The 14,567-nt window shown below is 38.9% G+C and overlaps 3 non-coding genes across 3 annotated transcripts; all 3 read left to right on the forward strand.

Annotated features, from left to right (window-relative positions):
- The first annotated feature begins 4,002 nt into the window (after positions 1-4,002).
- TRNAS-GCU (transfer RNA serine (anticodon GCU)) lies at positions 4,003-4,084 on the forward strand. The gene has a single exon. It is a non-coding gene; the product is annotated as a tRNA-Ser (tRNA).
- A 505-nt stretch (positions 4,085-4,589) lies between these two features.
- TRNAL-AAG (transfer RNA leucine (anticodon AAG)) lies at positions 4,590-4,671 on the forward strand. Its single transcript has one exon. It is a non-coding gene; the product is annotated as a tRNA-Leu (tRNA).
- Positions 4,672-9,325: 4,654 nt separating this feature from the next.
- TRNAS-GCU (transfer RNA serine (anticodon GCU)) lies at positions 9,326-9,407 on the forward strand. The gene has a single exon. It is a non-coding gene; the product is annotated as a tRNA-Ser (tRNA).
- Positions 9,408-14,567: the final 5,160 nt, after the last annotated feature.

The raw sequence follows: 14,567 nt of genomic DNA on the forward strand, positions 1-14,567 counted from the left end.
TGTAATAAATATTCATTAGGGTCGTGGTTGTGAGTATGACACTAATGGATAAAAGTGGGACTAACAATGCTACAATTCCTGACACTACCACTGCACTAACAGCCTGGGAGAGGTTTGAGCTGGATACAAGATACTTGCATGAGGGAACTAACTCGAAAGGGGAACTATCCACTGATGTTTTCTATCGCTTGCTGAGTGAGTATGTTGACACAATGGATGCAAAAGATTGTTTTGTGTGTACACAGATTCCTGTTTCGGTACAAGAGGGGGTTACCTATTACAGACTGTCATTAACATATGGGATACGTTGTAGTCTGTTACTAACAAGATTCTATAACCAGGAAGAGATTCAATATTTTTACTCAAATCATGATCTTGTGTTTTCTAATGTGTCTATCATAGAGGATGTGAGTGGGGTAGCTAAGTACTATAGCATAAAGTTAGTTAAAGGATTCTTTCAGGCGACATTAACAATTAGTACATCTTATGCACACCACAATAATTTGACATGTTTGCTTACACCTGTAGAGAAAAGCTTTTTAGATCACACGGAAGAGAGAAGAAGGGCATTGAAGGGTAAACTAGAGAAAGGATTACAGCAACGGGCCTTTGCTAGTAGTGACGGTTATAGTGCAATTAGAGAACAAGGGAAGTTAGCTTTAGACGCACTACATGTAGGAAAGCTTTGCATATCCAAGACCAAATCATACTATGACAATGTGTTTGTGGGAATGAGTGAATGTAAGCGTGTGTTTTTGTTTCAGAGTAAATGGACGTTCATGTTAAATGGACAGGATCCAGCAATCTCCGGGATTTATTATATATGTGGACTTAATGCTTATTACCGTCTTCCAAAGGGATAGTATGGGACATGTTATTTGGGGATAGTTTTCCCAAAAATATATCAACTTGACGATTTGAAAAGGTTACCAAAATTGTCTGAATTACATCGTACTAGACATAAGAAAGAGACTGCTGCTGGTGTAGTAGGAGACATATTTGGGACGATAATTTCTTCAGTGGGAGTTATTATGAACTGCATAAAGATTAAAAAGTTGTCTACTTTTGAGGATAACATGCTGACAAACTTTTCAGGGGCTATACTCCTGATGGATACTGAACTTGCTGCGGAGGGGGTTATGACTCTTCAAAACAGGCTTGCTTTAGACATTCTTTTAGTGAAAAATGGCAGAGTTTGTAGATTGCTCAATGGGTGTAATTGTTGCGCTTACATACCAGATAACAGTAATGAGATTAGAAGTATGCTTACTGACTTGACTAGGGATAGTACGGACTTGAAGGATTTGAAAGAACCAGGTGTTTGGAAAAAGGTTGGGAAAGGATTTGCTTCAGTGGGAAATTGGATTAGTAACATTTGGCATGGGATATTGTCTAAAATAATACAGGGGATATTGATTGTTATAGATTGCTTATTTGGATCATGGGTGGCATGTAAAATTAGTAAAAGAATAAAATTGAAGATGGTGAAAAATAATAGGAGGAGGGAAGAAAAACAAAGGGAAAAATTATTCAGGGCAAGATCAAAGGGGAAACCAAGAAGGGAAGAGATTGGTATGAGGGAATTTTAGTATGTAAAATTTGTAGGGAAGATTTGTGTGATGACAAGAGTCATCAGAGGAGGGATTGCTGGAGTGTGTCTTTTAAAATTAATATTAACATGAAAAGCTTACAATATATTGTGTAATGAAGCTGCATAAAAAATGTGTTAACGTAGAAATAATGCACACGTTTGAAATGTGCCCACGGGGAGTGGCTACCAATGTATACGAAGACTAATGAAAGTTATTAATGCTGAATGAATTATGTACTAATGTTATAATTTGTATTAACATATCAAAATTGGAGTTATGTATTAGGAGTTTGTTCATTAAGCAGTAGGCCTTAGTTTAGCGAAGGTCTGTTCCTAGCTGCCAGGTCTCATATTAAACTGTCTTTTTCTAACGTGCAATGTGCTATTTTCCTGAAGGACATGAAACTGTACTTTCCCAGAAGCTAGAGATGTGTGTAGCTGTAGTAAATTCTTTCTCATGGGACCCTACTTGCTCAAGGAGACATTCTTGCTGAATGCAACAGTGTAATTTGTAACAGGTGCAAGGCTGCCTGGAGTAGGAGAAAACAATGGAACTACTGACTGTAGCGTAAAATGTAACTTTTCTTACCTGACATTCCAACCGATGAAAACGTCAATACAGGGGCCAATCTACGACATGAGAACTGTGGTTTGTGTAAAACTCTGGTGAAGATTATTGGACAGAGATGGCGATGCACCAATGATTATCCATTGAGGAATTAGGAGTAAATTAGACAGTTTTGATTTAACCACATGACCCGAGGAGAAATCAGGCATTTATTGGACATTCCACGACAAGCCATTCTTTGCCATTCTACTGAGCCATTTAGGCCATTTCGTTTGAGACTTTGCCGTTTGTTCGCCCTGTTACTCTAAACCACCCTTTACTTATTCCTTACCTGATACTTACTTCTCCTCTATATGAGGGAAGTTCTTGTTCCTTAGCTATGCCATACTGATACTTTGCCCTGTCCTTTCTTTGCTGATGATGCAAACGACTGATGTCCCGAGGACGAAGACTGACGTTGTTTGCTGATCCGTTGGATGGGTAACTATCTGATGAAAATTGTAATTGTCTGTTTGCCTTTTCTTTCTAGGTACCAACTGCTCTTTGATAGAGGCCATAGTTAGATGTTTTCCAAATTTGTGTTTGCTAAATTGTTTTGCATGAAGCCCAACATGCTGATGCTAATATGAGGTTATTTAAGGTGTTCACTAAAATCTGACGCAAATAGACAAATGACTGAGTTCTTGCTTTGTTGAACCATGCACTACTGAGACTTTGCTAAGTTGCTTCTTAATAATTATGTGTTAATACTGAGTGAATATTCTCTATGCATTGATTAATTGCGTTTCTAATTGCAAATCTGAAGAGTTACTAATGAGATGAATTGCTGATGAGATTAACAGAAATGACTTTAGATTGTAACCAGTAGGGAAATAAATATCCTAACACTTAACTAAATTGGTGTGGTTATTCATTACTGAGAGATCATGGTGTGTTCACTTTATTGACTCTCATTAAAGGTTATTGATTAGCATGCTGATTAGTTATTGCGATTGTTGTTGAGATATTGATCTATTGATTTGTGATGCCAAAAGGCATCTCGTACTGGGAAGTCCCCGAACCTGGTCTAAAAGGTTCATCGACCTAGGCGTGTCTCCTTGTAAGTTTACTTATCAAGACTCTGACGCGCCTTCACTAATAAAAAGTAATCTGATTGCTTGCTGCGGAGTCATCGTCAACAAAAACTACCAAAATATTACTTCAATGTATTGTAAATACGACTGCCTCAGTTTTATGCATTTTGTGAGTAGTCGGACAGCAATTTATTTAGCGCCAAAATATTTCTTGTTGATGCACGTACGTTTTTAAACTGAAGTGTCATAGCTGTAGCGGCAATACTCCCAGTTTAGGTGGTTTTATAAACTAAGTTTTACTTTCTCCTACTTAAAACTTTTTGCAGAACAATGCACATTAAATGGGAAGGCAGTTTTCCTTAATTGTGTTCTATTTGCTGCCTAATGTTGACATGTAAGCACACCACCAATAACTGACACCTAGAGACTCGAAAGCGCCATACCAGTACAATATTTGTATGATATTGCACTTTAAATCCACGTACAACTGAATTAAAGCAATCTTAGCTCATTTGAGGGTAGTGTGATAGTACATCACATATGGATAGAACACGTTTGGAAAGTGTAATTTTCATGATTTCATTACATTTAACATATAAATTCAAGCTGAAGTAGGGATGGACAACAAGGTCGTATAGAGCTAAGCTGAAGACAACAAGTTACCATAACAATCTGTAAATATATGCTCTTTATTATGTTTAGACAACTATCACCTAATAGAACACATTTTGGCTACCATATTTTGTACTCCTTAAAGATGGTGTTTTGAAGACGAGGTGGCCGAGTGGTTAAGGCGATGGACTGCTAATCCATTGTGCTCTGCACACATGGGTTCGAATCCCATCCTCGTCGGTTTATTGTTCCGTCTTTAGTTTTTAGTATGTGGTAGGGCTGGGTTAACCCTATTTTATGTGAAAGTTAAATGACATATCCCATGGTATTTCCGGCAGTACAACGGCTCAGTTTGGAAACAACGCTCAGTTGAGTACTGTGCTTAGGCATTACTGTAAACAGCGCCAGCCGGGTTCTGCTCATGAATCACAAAATCTTTCCTGAGGCGGAGGGTTGGTAAGTTGAGGGACGTAGATAGTTTGATTCCTTATCCTTAAAGAAAGAGAAGCAGCACGTGCGGGACGCCAATGTAAGGGTTGTCTTCCTACGGACTCTCAGGACTGGCGCTCCCTGACACCTCCCATGGCCCGGGGCCAATCCTGACCTACTGAATGTATCACGTGCCTGCTGCTGTTGGCGTTGACTTTCCTAGGATCACTTCACAGGCTAAACACCCTTATTCTCCAACTCCCCTATACAACAGAACATCTCACTTCAGAAAGCTTACAAAAACAGGTTTGCACAGGGTAGTGTGGCCGAGCGGTCTAAGGTGCTGGATTAAGGCTCCAGTCTCTTTGGAGGCGTGGGTTCGAATCCCACCGCTGCCAGTATTTTTCAACTCACAAACGTATTTTGTCTGCATCAGTGTCTCACTCTCTGCCTTCTGCACCTACGATCCACATAGCGAGAGGTGAGACTATGTAAAGTGGTGACGTATATATATAAGGGTAGCCAGACAGTAAGACCAAGCCTTCTTATTTTAAAAAACCACAACCTAAGGTGACAAGAATTGTATCGGTAAATAAACCAGCTGTCTTGAAGTCTAACTATAGAGGCGACGAGAGGGGTCACTGTGATGCTGAAAGTTCAGTGAGTGTAAACAGTAGAACGCTGTGTGATACGTTTCCTTGCAGTGATGACAGCTCGCATTTCTAAAGCAGAGAGCAAACATACAATGGGGAAGAAGAATAAATAAGGAAAGACATATATTATATGCAGACAGTTATTATACTTTGCTTTTCACCTGTAACTCGCTCAACTGTCGGTGAATGCTGCGTTACCCTGCATAGCCAGGTCACCACAGCGGGTGTCCACAGTGTTTGGCCAAGTTACTATAGTTGTGAGCTTGTAGATTTGAGGTAGCGTGGCTGAGCAGGCTAAATTGGCTAGATTTAGGCTCCAGTCTCTCTGGAGCCGTGGGCTTGAATCCCAACACGTTAAGTTTACTTGAACCAAATACTTTTGCAAAAAAGGTTCATGTAATAAATATTCATTAGGGTCGTGGTTGTGAGTATGACACTAATGGATAAAAGTGGGACTAACAATGCTACAATTCCTGAGACTACCACTGCACTAACAGCCTGGGAGAGGTTTGAGCTGGATACAAGATACTTGCATGAGGGAACTAACTCGAAAGGGGAACTATCCACTGATGTTTTCTATCGCTTGCTGAGTGAGTATGTTGACACAATGGATGCAAAAGATTGTTTTGTGTGTACACAGATTCCTGTTTCGGTACAAGAGGGGGTTACCTATCATAGACTGTCATTAACATATGGGATACGTTGTAGTCTGTTACTAACAAGATTCTATAACCAGGAAGAGATTCAATATTTTTACTCAAATCACGATCTTGTGTTTTCTAATGTGCCTATCATAGAGGATGTGAGTGGGGTAGCTAAGTACTATAGCATAAAGTTAGTTAAAGGATTCTTTCAGGCGACATTAACAATTAGTACATCTTATGCACACCACAATAATTTGACATGTTTGCTTACACCTGTAGAGAAAAGCTTTTTAGATCACACGGAAGAGAGAAGAAGGGCATTGAAGGGTAAACTAGAGAAAGGATTACAGCAACGGGCCTTTGCTAGTAGTGACGGTTATAGTGCAATTAGAGAACAAGGGAAGTTAGCTTTAGACGCACTACATGTAGGAAAGCTTTGCATATCCAAGACCAAATCATACTATGACAATGTGTTTGTGGGAATGAGTGAATGTAAGCGTGTGTTTTTGTTTCAGAGTAAATGGACGTTCATGTTAAATGGACAGGATCCAGCAATCCCCGGGATTTATTATATATGTGGACTTAATGCTTATTACCGTATTCCAAAGGGATAGTATGGGACATGTTATTTGGGGATAGTTTTCCCATTGATATATCAACTTGACGATTTGAAAAGGTTACCAAAATTGTCTGAATTACATCGTACTAGACATAAGAAAGAGACTCCTGCTGGTGTAGTAGGAGACATATTTGGGACGATAATTTCTTCAGTGGGAGTTATTATGAACTCCATAAAGAATAAAAAGTTGTCTACTTTTGAGGATAACATGCTGACAAACTTTTCAGGGGCTATACTCCTGATGGATACTGAACTTGCTGCGGAGGGGGCTATGACTCTTCAAAACAGGCTTGCTTTAGACATTCTTTTAGTGAAAAATGGCAGAGTTTGTAGATTGCTCAATGGGTGTAATTGTTGCGCTTACATACCAGATAATAGTAATGAGATTAGAAGTATGCTTACTAACTTGACTAGGGATAGTACGGACTTGAAGGATTTGAAAGAACCAGGTGTTTGGAAAAAGGTTGGGAAAGGATTTGCTTCAGTGGGAAATTGGATTAGTAACATTTGGCATGGGACATTGTCTAAAATAATACAGGGGATATTGATTGTTATAGATTGCTTATTTGGATCATGGGTGGCATGTAAAATTAGTAAAAGAATAAAATTGAAGATGGCGAAAAATAATAGGAGGAGGGAAGAAAAATAAAGGGAAAAATTATTCAGGGCAAGATCAAAGGGGAAACCAAGAAGGGAAGAGATTGATATGAGGGAATTTTAGTATGTAAAATTAGTAGGGAAGATTTGTGTGATGACAAGAGTCATCAGAGGAGGGATTGCTGGAGTGTGTCTTTTAAAATTAATATTAACATGAAAAGCTTACAATATATTGTGTAATGAAGCTGCATAAAAAATGTGTTAACGTAGAAATAATGCACACGTTTGAAATGTGCCCACGGGGAGTGGCTACCAATGTATACGAAGATTAATGAAAGTTATTAATGCTGAATGAATTATGTACTAATGTTTTTAATTTGTATTAACATATCAAAATTGGAGTTATGTATTAGGAGTTTGTTTATTAAGCAGTAGGCCTTAGTTTAGCGAAGGTCTGTGCCTAGCTGCCTGGTCTCATATTAAACTGTCTTTTTCTAACGTGCAATGTGCTATTTTCCTGAAGGACATGAAACTGTACTTTCCCAGAAGCTAGAGATGTGTGTAGCTGTAGTAAATTCTTTCTCATGGGACCCTACTTGCTCAAGGAGACATTCTTGCTGAATGCAACAGTGTAATTTGTAACAGGTGCAAGGCTGCCTGGAGTAGGAGAAAACAATGGAACTACTGACTGTAGCGTAAAATGTAACTTTTCTTACCTGACATTCCAACCGATGAAAACTTCAATAACATGGGCCAATCAACGACATGAGAACTGTGGTTTGTGTAAAACTCTGGTGAAGATTATTGGACAGAGATGGCGATGCACCAATGATTATCCATTGAGGAATTAGGAGTAAATTAGACAGCTTTGATTTAACCACATGACCCGAGGAGAAATCAGGCATTTATTGGACATTCCACTCCAAGCCATTCTTTGCCATTCTACTGAGCCATTTAGGCCATTTCGTTTGAGACTTTGCCGTTTGTTCGCCCTGTTACTCTAAACCACCCTTTACTTATTCCTTACCTGATACTTACTTCTCCTCTATATGAGGGAAGTTCTTGTTCCTTAGCTATGCCATGCTGATACTTTGCCCTGTCCTTTCTTTGCTGATGATGCAAACGACTGATGTCCCGAGGACGAAGACTGACGCTGTTTGCTGATCCGTTGGATGGGTAACTATCTGATGAAAATTGTAATTGTCTGTTTGCCTTTTCTTTCTAGGTACCAACTGCTCTTTGATAGAGGCCATAGTTAGATGTTTTCCAAATTTGTGTTTGCTAAATTGTTTTGCATGAAGCCCAACATGCTGATGCTAATACGAGGTTATTTAAGGTGTTCACTAAAATCTAACGCAAATAGACAAATGACTGAGTTCTTGCTTTGTTGAACCATGCACTACTGAGACTTTGCTAAGTTGCTTCTTAATAATTATGTGTTAATACTGAGTGAATATTCTCTATGCATTGATTAATTGCGTTTCTAATTACAAATCTGAAGAGTTACTAATGAGATGAATTGCTGATGAGATTAACAGAAATGACTTTAGATTGTAACCAGTAGGGAAATAAATATCCTAACACTTAACTAAATTGGTGTGGTGATTCATGACTGAAAGATCATGGTGTGTTCACTTTATTGACTCTCATTAAAGGTTATTGATTAGCATGCTGATTAGTTATTGCGATTGTTGTTGAGATATTGATCTATTGATTTGTGATGCCAAAAGACATCTCGTACTGGGAAGTCCCCGAACCTAGTCTAAAAGGTTCATCGACCTAGGCGTGTCTCCTTGTAAGTTTACTTATCAAGGCTCTGACGCGCCTTCACTAATAAAAAGTAATCTGATCGCTTGCTGCGGAGTCATCGTCAACAAAAACTACCAAAATATTACTTCAATGTATTGTAATTACGACTGCCTCAGTTTTATGCATTACGTGAGTAGTCGGACAGCAATTTATTTAGCGCAAAAATATTTCTTGTTGATGCACGTACGTTTTTAAACTGAAGTGTCATAGCTGTAGCGGCAATACTCCCAGTTTAGGTGGTTTTATAAACTAAGTTTTACTTTCTCCTACTTAAAACTTTTTGCAGAACAATGCACATTAAATGGGAAGGCAGTTTTCCTTAATTGTGTACTATTTGCTGCCTAATGTTGACATGTAAGCACACCACCAATAACTGACACCTAGAGACTCGAAAGCGCCATACCAGTACAATATTTGTATGATATTGCACTTTAAATCCACGTACAAGTGAATTAAAGCAATCTTAGCTCATTTGAGGGTAGTGTGATAGTACATCACATATGGATAGAACACGTTTGGAAAGTGTAATTTTCATGATTACATTACATTTAACATATAAATTCAAGCTGAAGTAGGGATGGACAACAAGGTCGTATAGAGCAAAGCTGAAGACAACAAGTTACCATAACAATCTGTAAATATATGCTCTTTATTATGTTTAGACAACTATCACCTAATAGAACACATTTTGGCTACCATATTTTGTACTCCTGAAACATGGTGTTTTGAAGACAAGGTGGCCGAGTGGTTAAGGCGATGGACTGCTAATCCATTGTGCTCTGCACGCGTGGGGTCGAATTCCATCCTCGTCGGTTTATTGTTCCGTCCTTAGATTTTAGTATGTGGTAGGGCTGGATTAACCCTATTTTATGTGAAAGTTAAATGACATATCCCATGGTATTTCCGGCAGTACAACGGCTCAGTTTGGAAACACCGCTCAGTTGAGTACTGTGCTTAGGCATTACTGTAAACAGCGCCAGCCGGGTTCTGCTCATGAATCACAAAATCTTTCCTGAGGCGGAGTGTTGGTAAGATGAGGGACGTAGATAGTTTGATTCCTTATCCTTAAAGAAAGAGAAGCAGCGCGTGCGGGACGCCAATGTAAGGGTTGTCTTACTACGGACTCTCAGGACTGGCGCTCCCTGACACCTCCCATGGCCCGGGACCAATCCTGACCTACTGAATGTATCACGTGCCTGCTGCTGTTGGCGTTGATTTTCCTAGGATCACTTCACAGGCTATACACCCTTATTCTCCAACTCCCCTATACAACAGAACATCTCACTTCAGAAAGCTTACAGAAGCAGGTTTGCACAGGGTAGTGTGGCTGAGCGGTCTAAGGTGCTGGATTAAGGCACCAGTCTCTTTGGAGGCGTGGCTTCGAATCCCACCGCTGCCAGTATTTTTCAACTCACAAACGTATTTTGTCTGCATCAGTGTCTCACTCTCTGCCTTCTGCACCTACGATCCACATAGCGAGAGGTGAGACTATGTAAAGTGGTGACGTATATATATAAGGGTAGCCAGACAGTGGGACCGAGCCTTCTTATTTTAAAAAACCACAACCTAAGGTGACAAGAATTGTATCGGTAAACAAACCAGCTGTCTTGAAGTCTAACTATAGAGGCGACGAGAGGGGTCACTGTGATGCTGAAAGTTCAGTGAGTGTAAACAGTAGAACGCTGTGTGATACGTTTCCTTGCAGTGATGACAGCTCGCGTTTCTAAAGCAGAGAGCAAACATACATTGGGGAAGAAGAGTTAATAAGGAAAGACATATATTATATGCAGACAGTTATTATACTTTGCTTTTCACCTGTAACTCGCTCAACTGTCGGTGAATGCTGCGTTACCCTGCATAGCCAGGTCACCACAGCAGGTGTCCACAGTGTTTGGCCAAGTTACTATAGTTGTGAGCTTGTAGATGTGAGGTAGCGTGGCTGAGCAGGCTAAACTGGCTAGATTTAGGCTTCAGTCTCTCTGGAGCCGTGGGCTTGAATCCCAACACTTTAAGTTTACTTGAACCAAATACTTTTGCAAAAAAGGTTCATGTAATAAATATTCATTAGGGTCGTGGTTGTGAGTATGACACTAATGGATAAAAGTGGGACTAACAATGCTACAATTCCTGAGACTACCACTGCACTATCAGCCTGGGAGAGGTTTGAGCTGGATACAAGATACTTGCATGAGGGAACTAACTCGAAAGGGGAACTATCCACTGATGTGTTCTATCGCTTGCTGAGTGAGTATGTTGACACAATGGATGCAAAAGATTGTTTTGTGTGTACACAGATTCCTGTTTCGGTACAAGAGGGGGTTACCTATCATAGACTGTCATTAACATATGGGATACGTTGTAGTCTGTTACTAACAAGATTCTATAACCAGGAAGAGATTCAATATTTTTTCTCAAATCATGATCTTGTGTTTTCTAATGTGCCTATCATAGAGGATGTGAGTGGGGTAGCTAAGTACTATAGCATAAAGTTAGTTAAAGGATTCTTTCAGGCAACATTAACAATTAGTACATCTTATGCACACCACAATAATTTGACATGTTTGCTTACACCTGAAGAGAAAAGCTTTTTAGATCACACGGAAGAGAGAAGAAGGGCATTGAAGGGTAAACTAGAGAAAGGATTACAGCAACGGGCCTTTGCTAGTAGTGACGGTTATAGTGCAATTAGAGAACAAGGGAAGTTAGCTTTAGACGCACTACATGTAGGAAAGCTTTGCATATCCAAGACCAAATCATACTATGACAATGTGTTTGTGGGAATGAGTGAATGTAAGCGTGTGTTTTTGTTTCAGAGTAAATGGACGTTCATGTTAAATGGACAGGATCCAGCAATCCCCGGGATTTATTATATATGTGGACTTAATGCTTATTACCGTCTTCCAATGGGATAGTATGGGACATGTTATTTGGGGATAGTTTTCCCAAAGATATATCAACTTGACGATTTGAAAAGGTTACCAAAATTGTCTGAATTACATCGTACTAGACATAAGAAAGAGATTGCTGCTGGTGTAGAAGGAGACATATTTGGGAAGATAATTTCTTCAGTGGGAGTTATTATGAACTCCATAAAGATTCAAAAGTTGTCTACTATTGAGGATAACATGCTGACAAACTTTTCAGGTGCTATACTCCTGATGCATACTGAACTTGCTGCGGAGGGGGCTATGACTCTTCAAAACAGGCTTGCTTTAGACATTCTTTTAGTGAAAAATGGCAGAGTTTGTAGATTGCTCAATGGGTGTAATTGTTGCGCTTACATACCAGATAATAGTAAAGAGATTAGAAGTATGCTTACTAACTTGACTAGGGATAGTACAGACTTGAAGGATTTGAAAGAACCAGGTGTTTGGAAAAAGGTTGGGAAAGGATTTGCTTCAGTGGGAAATTGGATTAGTAACATTTGGCATGGGATATTGTCTAAAATAATACAGGGGATATTGATTGTTATAGATTGCTTATTTGGATCATGGGTGGCATGTAAAATTAGTAAAAGAATAAAATTGATGATTGCGAAAAATAATAGGAGGAGGGAAGAAAAACAAAGGGAAAAATTATTCAGGGCAAGATCAAAGGGGAAACCAAGAAGGGAAGAGATTGATATGAGGGAATTTTAGTATGTAAAATTAGTAGGGAAGATTTGTGTGATGACAAGAGTCATCAGAGGAGGGATTGCTGGAGTGTGTCTTTTAAAATTAATATTAACATGAAAAGCTTACAATATATTGTGTAATGAAGCTGCATAAAAAATGGGTTAACGTAGAAATAATGCACACGTTTGAAATGTGCCCACGGGGAGTGGCTACCAATGTATACGAAGACTAATGAAAGTTATTAATGCTGAATTAATTATGTACTAATGTTTTTAATTTGTATTAACATATCAAAATTGGAGTTATGTATTAGGAGTTTGTTCATTAAGCAGTAGGCCTTAGTTTAGCGAAGGTCTGTGCCTAGCTGCCTGGTCTCATATTAAACTGCCTTTTTCTAACGTGCAATGTGCTATTTTCCTGAAGGACATGAAACTGTACTTTCCCAGAAGCTAGAGATGTGTGTAGCTGTAGTAAATTCTTTCTCATGGGACCCTACTTGCTCAAGGAGACATTCTTGCTGAATTCAACAGTGTAATTTGTAACAGGTGCAAGGCTGCCTGGAGTAGGAGAAAACAATGGAACTACTGACTGTAGCGTAAAATGTAACTTTTCTTACCTGTCATTCCAACCGATGAAAACGTCAATAACATGGGCCAATCAACGACATGAGAACTGTGGTTTGTGTAAAACTCTGGTGAAGATTATTGGACAGAGATGGCGATGCACCAATGATTATCCATTGAGGAATTAGGAGTAAATTAGACAGCTTTGATTTAACCACATGACCCGAGGAGAAATCAGGCATTTATTGGACATTCCACTCCAAGCCATTCTTTGCCATTCTACTGAGCCATTTAGGCCATTTCGTTTGAGACTTTGCCGTTTGTTCGCCCTGTTACTCTAAACCACCCTTTACTTATTCCTTACCTGATACTTACTTCTCCTCTATATGAGGGAAGTTCTTGTTCCTTAGCTATGCCATACTGATACTTTGCCCTGTCCTTTCTTTGCTGATGATGCAAACGACTGATGTCCCGAGGACGAAGACTGACGCTGTTTGCTGATCCGTTGGATGGGTAACTATCTGATGAAAATTGTAATTGTCTGTTTGCCTGTTCTTTCTATGTACCAACTGCTCTTTGATAGAGGCCATAGTTAGATGTTTTCCAAATTTGTGTTTGCTAAATTGTTTTGCATGAAGCCCAAGATGCTGATGCTAATACGAGGTTATTTAAGGTGTTCACTAAAATCTGACGCAAATAGACAAATGACTGAGTTCTTGCTTTGTTGAACCATGCACTACTGAGACTTTGCTAAGTTGCTTCTTAATAATTATGTGTTAATACTGAGTGAATATTCTCTATGCATTGATTAATTGCGTTTCTAATTGCAAATCTGAAGAGTTACTAATGAGATGAATTGCTGATGAGATTAACAGAAATGACTTTAGATTGTAACCAGTAGGGAAATAAATATCCTAACACATAACTAAATTGGTGTGGTTATTCATGACTGAAAGATCATGGTGTGTTCACTTTATTGACTCTCATTAAAGGTTATTGATTAGCATGCTGATTAGTTATTGCGATTGTTGTTGAGATATTGATCTATTGATTTGTGATGCCAAAAGACATCTCGTACTGGGAAGTCCCCGAACCTGGTCTAAAAGGTTCATCGACCTAGGTGTGTATCCTTGTAAGTTTACTTATCAAGGCTCTGACGCGCCTTCACTAATAAAAAGTAATCTGATCGCTTGCTGCGGAGTCATCGTCAACAAAAACTACCAAAATATTCCTTCAATGTATTGTAATTACGACTGCCTCAGTTTTATGCATTACGTGAGTAGTCGGACAGCAATTTATTTAGCGAAAAAATATTTCTTGTTGATGCACGTACGTTTTTAAACTGAAGTGTCATAGCTGTAGCGGCAATACTCCCAGTTTTGGTGGTTTTATAAACTAAGTTTTACTTTCTCCTACTTAAAACTTTTTGCAGAACAATGCACATTAAATGGGAAGTCAGTTTTCCTTAATTGTGTACTATTTGCTGCCTAATGTTGACATGTAAGCACACCACCAATAACTGACACCTAGAGACTCGAAAGCGCCATACCAGTACAATATTTGTATGATATTGCAATTTAAATCCACGTAAAACTGAATTAAAGAAATCTTAGCTCATTTGAGGGTAGTGTGATAGTACATAACATATGGATAGAACACGTTTGGAAAGTATAATTTTCATGATTACATTACATTTAACATATAAATTCAAGCTGAAGTAGGGATGGACAACAAGGTCGTATAGAGCAAAGCTGAAGACAACAAGTTACCATAACAATCTGTAAATATATGCTCT

This window comes from Pleurodeles waltl, chromosome 12 (assembly GCF_031143425.1).
Source record: "Pleurodeles waltl isolate 20211129_DDA chromosome 12, aPleWal1.hap1.20221129, whole genome shotgun sequence".
Classification (NCBI taxonomy): Eukaryota; Metazoa; Chordata; class Amphibia; order Caudata; family Salamandridae; genus Pleurodeles; species Pleurodeles waltl.